At 36.6% G+C, this 5,652-nt stretch overlaps 1 long non-coding RNA gene across 1 annotated transcript; it reads right to left on the bottom strand.

Annotated features, from left to right (window-relative positions):
• Nucleotides 1-2,370: 2,370 nt before the first annotated feature.
• On the bottom strand, nt 2,371-5,038 carry LOC137035713 (uncharacterized). The gene is made up of 4 exons (XR_010897112.1): nt 4,992-5,038; nt 3,950-4,039; nt 3,712-3,801; nt 2,371-2,460 (listed from the first exon to the last, which is right to left on the bottom strand). It is a non-coding gene; the product is annotated as an uncharacterized lncRNA (long non-coding RNA).
• Nucleotides 5,039-5,652: the final 614 nt, after the last annotated feature.

Genomic DNA, 5,652 nt, shown 5'->3' with positions numbered 1-5,652 from the left:
GTTCCTGAGAGGTTCCTCACTCTGAAAACGATTCTTTTATTAGCTATCACTTCTCTGAAGCGGATAGGAGATTTACAAGCACTTTCTGTTGCTCCCTCTTTCCTTGAATTTGCTCCAGGAATGGTGAAAGCATTCCTGTATCCTAAACCGGGGTATGTCCCAAAGGTCCCTACCAATGTCCCAGGCCCCATTGTGCTTCAGTCTTTCTATCCTCCTCCATTTGAATCTGCGGATCAGGAAAAATTGAATCTGTTATGCCCAGTAAGGGCTTTGGATACTTATGTCCACAGAGCTGCCCTGTGGCGTAAGTCAGATCAGTTGTTTGTCTGTTATGGGTCCCCTAGAAAAGGGGGCCCAGCATCAAAACAGAGAATGAGCAAGTGGGTGGTCGAGGCCATCTCACTTGCATACGAAGCGGCCGGACAGCCCTCTCCCTTGAATGTTCGCGCCCATTCTACCAGGGGTATGGCGGCATCAAAAGCTCTGATGTCAGGAGTCTCCATGAGTGACATATGTGATGCAGCTGGATGGTCATGCCAGCACACATTTATTAAATATTATAACCTTGATGTTGGCTCCACTCCGGGGTCCTCTGTCCTGTCAAGATAACCTTGGCAAGTGCTTGAGCTACGGCTCAGTTGGGATTGCGTTCCCAATGCGTTACCACGCAGCGTCGACAGTTCCCACGAAAGGGAACGTCTCAGGTTACAGATGTAACCCTGGTTCCCTGAGTAGGGAACGAGACGCTGCGTCTCTTGCCGTACCCCTGCACACTTGCAAGTGCTTGCTTCAGACTTACTTAGAAGCTGGCGTGCTCTGCATCCGAGTGTGCTTTATAGTTTCCTGGTCCGTGACGTCACCCGTCTCTGACGTCTCGCTTCGCGATTGGCTAGATACATGAGTGCTTCAGTGACGACATCACGCAGAAGGTTCCCAATGCGTTACCACGCAGCGTCTCGTTTGAAACCTGAGACGATTTCAATGTGTGCTAATGCACTACTCCTCAGCAAGCACATCTGTCCTTTAACACTGCATATAAGCAATACTTTGCAGTCAAAACACAAGTTTAGGATCACATCACACCTTGTGAACAAGAAGTATGCTTAATTGTATTTAATGTGCACTTGTAGTGTACTTCTTAAAAGTATATCTTAAATCTTAAAAGTATATTTAAAAAAAAATACTTGTAGATAATATATTAATGAAATAAAGGGTTAGTTTATACCCAAAAATGAAATTTGTCATTACAGGTTTTTTATTCACACTCAAAAAAATGATCCTTTAAACCTACTTAATTTTATTATGGACAGTGGTTCCACACAAGCAAATTGTTTTTTATTAACATTAATAGAATTTTTTTAATCTATGTAAAATTCTTGTGTTGTGACAACACAACTGAATGAGGACAAATCTATTTAAAATAGCAATGTCAAATCAAATCAATGCAATTGCTTCCCTGAAACTTAAACTTGTTAAGTTTAGTGGACATGCTTTAGTTTATTTAAAACCAGCCAAATATGTTTCATTCAACCAACAAAAGGAGATTTGTTTCAAATAACTCAATTAAATTATGGACAGTGGTTCCATCCAATTAGGTTTTGTTACTTTAACTCAGTGATTTCTATTTAAAGTAACTCCCTTCAAAGCAGCATTTATTTGTGTGTGATTACCTTGTAGAGACAAAAAAAAAGACAAGATATGTAACAAGTTATCAAACTGTATTTGTCAGTTGCAATAAACTATGTTTTAAACAGCCTATTCAGTCATTACATTCAAGAATCTTTAAACTTGTGCAAATGCTTTTAACAGTCTGATGTAAAAGTAATTTTAGATAATGTTAGAATCAAAAGACTTCTGCAAACTCAGAAAGTGAAAATTAACCTAGAAAAAAACAAAAAAAAACAAAGGATAAATACAATTAAATTTTTTTTTATACAAATTTACAAAAAAAAGTGTCCAGATGGTACTGTGCCCTTCAATGCACTTTATTGGATAACTTGTTGCCATCAACTTTTGCAGTGCTTTGAAAGTATACCTGAATCCAGGAGGGTAGCTCAAATTCAGTCCATATTTTACTCTCATCAACATGGCTGTATATGGCATATGGGACACTGCTAAGGTCTGAAGAACCTTTTGCCCCTCTAACACCACTCCAACATCTAGGCTCTCTTCTATATCTGCACCTTCCAGTCTTATGAAATAAATCCCCATCAAAGTCTTCTGAATCGCCTCCTGTCCTGTCCTAGTGTGGATATTAAAAAAACAAACAAACAAAAAAAAAACAGTACTCTTAAATTCCTGTGTATTAACTTTAACAAAGCATTTAGCATCCTTGAAAATAAACAACATTTTAAAATGCACATATACTCACCATATACAGATCAGACTGCTAGGGCCTTCTTTCATGTAGACACAGAGAGATTTGATTGTGCACTCTCTCTTCAGTTCAATGTCACCATTCTAAAGATGCAAACAACAACAACAACAACATTACCCAAATATAGCCTTTACCCTTTAAAATGAAAATAATTCACCTTTCCATAGGATTACCCTGCCATTGCTCCCATCATACTCAACCACTTTCAGTTATCCATCCGCCTCATGCTTTACATCAGGGGTGTGAAAGCTTGCTCTTAGAGGGACTGTTCTGCGGAGTTTAGCTCGACCCAAATTAAATGCACCTGAACCATCAATGTTTTTTTGAATTTTCAAATAAGAACAAAGTGTTAAACTTTCAGCTTGCGCTGGGGTAAGTTAGAGCTAAACTCTGCAGAACATTGTCCATTAACAATAGTGTTATACATGTAACATCTGTCAGTTACTTTGCATTTATTGTATTTATCATGGTAATAAACAATCTTATATCCGTTTTTTTATGCATGCTCATGACCATAACCCCAGTGAGAGAATATTGTTTTAAAGGGTTAGTTCACCCTAAAATTACATTTCTGTCATTTGTTACTCACCCTCATGTCGTACCACACCAGTAAGATCTTCGTTCATCTTCTGAACACAAATTAAGATATTTTTGCTGATATCCCAGGGTATCTGATCTACTCAAAGGCAGCAACGTCATTGCACCTTTTGACGTCCAAAAAGGTAGTTAAAAATATGGTTAAAGTAGTCCATGTGACTGCAGTGGTTCAACTTTAATGTTATGAAGCGATAAGAATACTTTTTGTGGTCAAAAACAAAACAAACATTATGACTTTATTCAACAATTGGAACTGTCATCCTTGTTTACATCCGAATGCCAACTTAGTATAGGCTGAAGCTGAACACGTGCATTTGATGCTGACACAGGAGTCAGCCAATAACGAGCTGTTATTCGGACGTAAACAAGTCAGTCAGCAGTGAGTTCACTACGTATGACAACAGTTTAAATTGTTGAATAAAGTCATTATTTTTGTTTTTGTGCAAAATAGTATTCCCGTCACTTCATACCATTAAGGTTAAACCACTGCAGTCACGTTGACTATTTTAACCATGTTTTTAACTATATTTCTGAACGTCAAAAGGTGTAATGACGTTGCTGCCTATGAGTAGATCAGATACCCTCAGATTTCATCAAAAATATCCTAATTTGTGTTCTGAAGATGAATGAAGGTCTTACCAGTGTGGAACGACATGAGGGAGAGTAATGACAGAAATTAAATTTTTGGGTAAACTAACGCTTTAATTTAAGGTTTTGTTGAGTGTAGTTTTTCATACCAGTGTAGTGGGCACCAAGAGATGTTTAATTTTTTGTCCAAGGACGACTCCTCAATTTGCAAACATCCGTTTTCCAGAGTATCCATCCAGCTTGACAACGAATGTTGACACCAATGGGATAAATTTAAAACAAAGACGTTATGAAGAGCAGGTTTAGCAGTTTTATTGTGCCAAGCCATGGGTTCTAACTAACTACTTTTATTAAAACCTAAAAAGACAAATACAGTGCTTCACTTACCTTAGCCAAAACGCCATTTTCTCCTTCAATAAATCTCCTTCCTTTATTTCACCAAAGACAGTGACGAACTCCAAAAACCATGATGAAAAACTGTCATAAAAAAGTAATATCAGATAAAATGTCAAAATGTATGCATCTGCAAGGTGAACGTGGCATTATTTGTACAATTTTACTGGGACTTGCATAGCTTAGAAACTACACTGGGAGGTTTTAGGAGCTAAAACGCTTTACCCCATTTTCACAGACTAAAATGCATATTTTAGCTGTTTTAACTAAAAGCAAATTGTACTGATACATCTTAAAATATGTGGATGTCATTGTTTTATCTAAAGATGCACACCAGTAATGTTTTTTCTAGTTTACGTTTATAAAAGCTACAATGCCCTAATTGAAATAATGCCTAATCCTGGTTTAGCCTAAGCCCTGTCTGTGAAACCAGGCCTTAATATACCAAGACTGTGATAATCAAAGACCAAACTCTGAAACACAATTCCAATAAAAGCAGATGAGCCCAAAATATCAACGCAATGCGTTTAGTTACACGATAAGCGTTTTCCTCCCATGTTTTACATGCTTAACATAGCTATTAATACCGAAACAGCAATCTAAAAATATCAAATTCTGATGATAGCCTAAACCACATGTTATTCGTGCAGTTTAACCTAAAATATGAACGACGTTTAACGTTACGTTAACTAAACGCGTTGCATTCATATGCTGGATTCATCTGCATTTAGTTTATTAATAAGGTGCGTACTGAGTTTTAACTTTTAATATCACTGTCTTAGTGCATGAAGCCACGTAAAACTTTTTCAAGTTAAGCGTTTTACACTACAGATTAGTGTAACAAGTACAAGTACTTATGTTACAAATAAACACGCATCTTTCAATCGCATGGAATCATCCATTAATGGCACAATAAACGTTAAACAATAAAGTTTAACACAATATTCAATATCAATATATTAAAAACATCCCAGCGCAGACTTTGCGAAACACTAACAGAAATTAAAGCCTTTAGATTAACTTTTTATTTTCTTACCTCACTGACTGACGTCTGACGCCATTCACCTTGCCACCTCCTTCGCGCCGTCTTCATCAAATACGTTGGAAGTCGTCACATCCGGTTTTTTGAATCGCGAACTTAAACACTTTACATTAGTTTAACGACTGATAATTAAGTATAGTGGAGATTGGCACAGTTTCAGTTAATGAAACGCAATACAATAGTGTTTTGGTGGGAAAAGAAATGTATGTGTGTTATTTTAACAAAACAGATTAGGGTAAAACCAACAGTGCTGCAAAACCATTTTTTTGAGTGCACTTTGCTACTATTTTGACATGTAAAGGTGAACATTTTCAAAACTCTTACAAAAATCCAAACTGATCACACTTGTAACACAGTCATTCTTTCAAAACCTGATCTCATGCTTTCATTCTAGTTATTTTCATTCTACATAAACACTGTTTCAAAACACAAGATCATTGTGTAATGGGAACATTTGGTTTAATCACAGAAACACAAAAGTATGATCTTATTTCAGTTTAATTCTTTTAACAATCAATTCAATAGCAAACAATGCAAGATGCATGTTTCAAATCACCCTTGTTTCTGAAATAATTACAGTTATGGGCTACAGATGCCACATTAGAAAATACACTTACATTACCTAAATTACATAATTGGCATAAAATCCATAATG

Source organism: Chanodichthys erythropterus, chromosome 14 (genome assembly GCF_024489055.1).
Source record: "Chanodichthys erythropterus isolate Z2021 chromosome 14, ASM2448905v1, whole genome shotgun sequence".
NCBI lineage: Eukaryota > Metazoa > Chordata > Actinopteri > Cypriniformes > Xenocyprididae > Chanodichthys > Chanodichthys erythropterus.
Note: the sequence above shows the minus strand (reverse complement) of the source record. Positions and strands in the feature narration are given on the sequence as shown.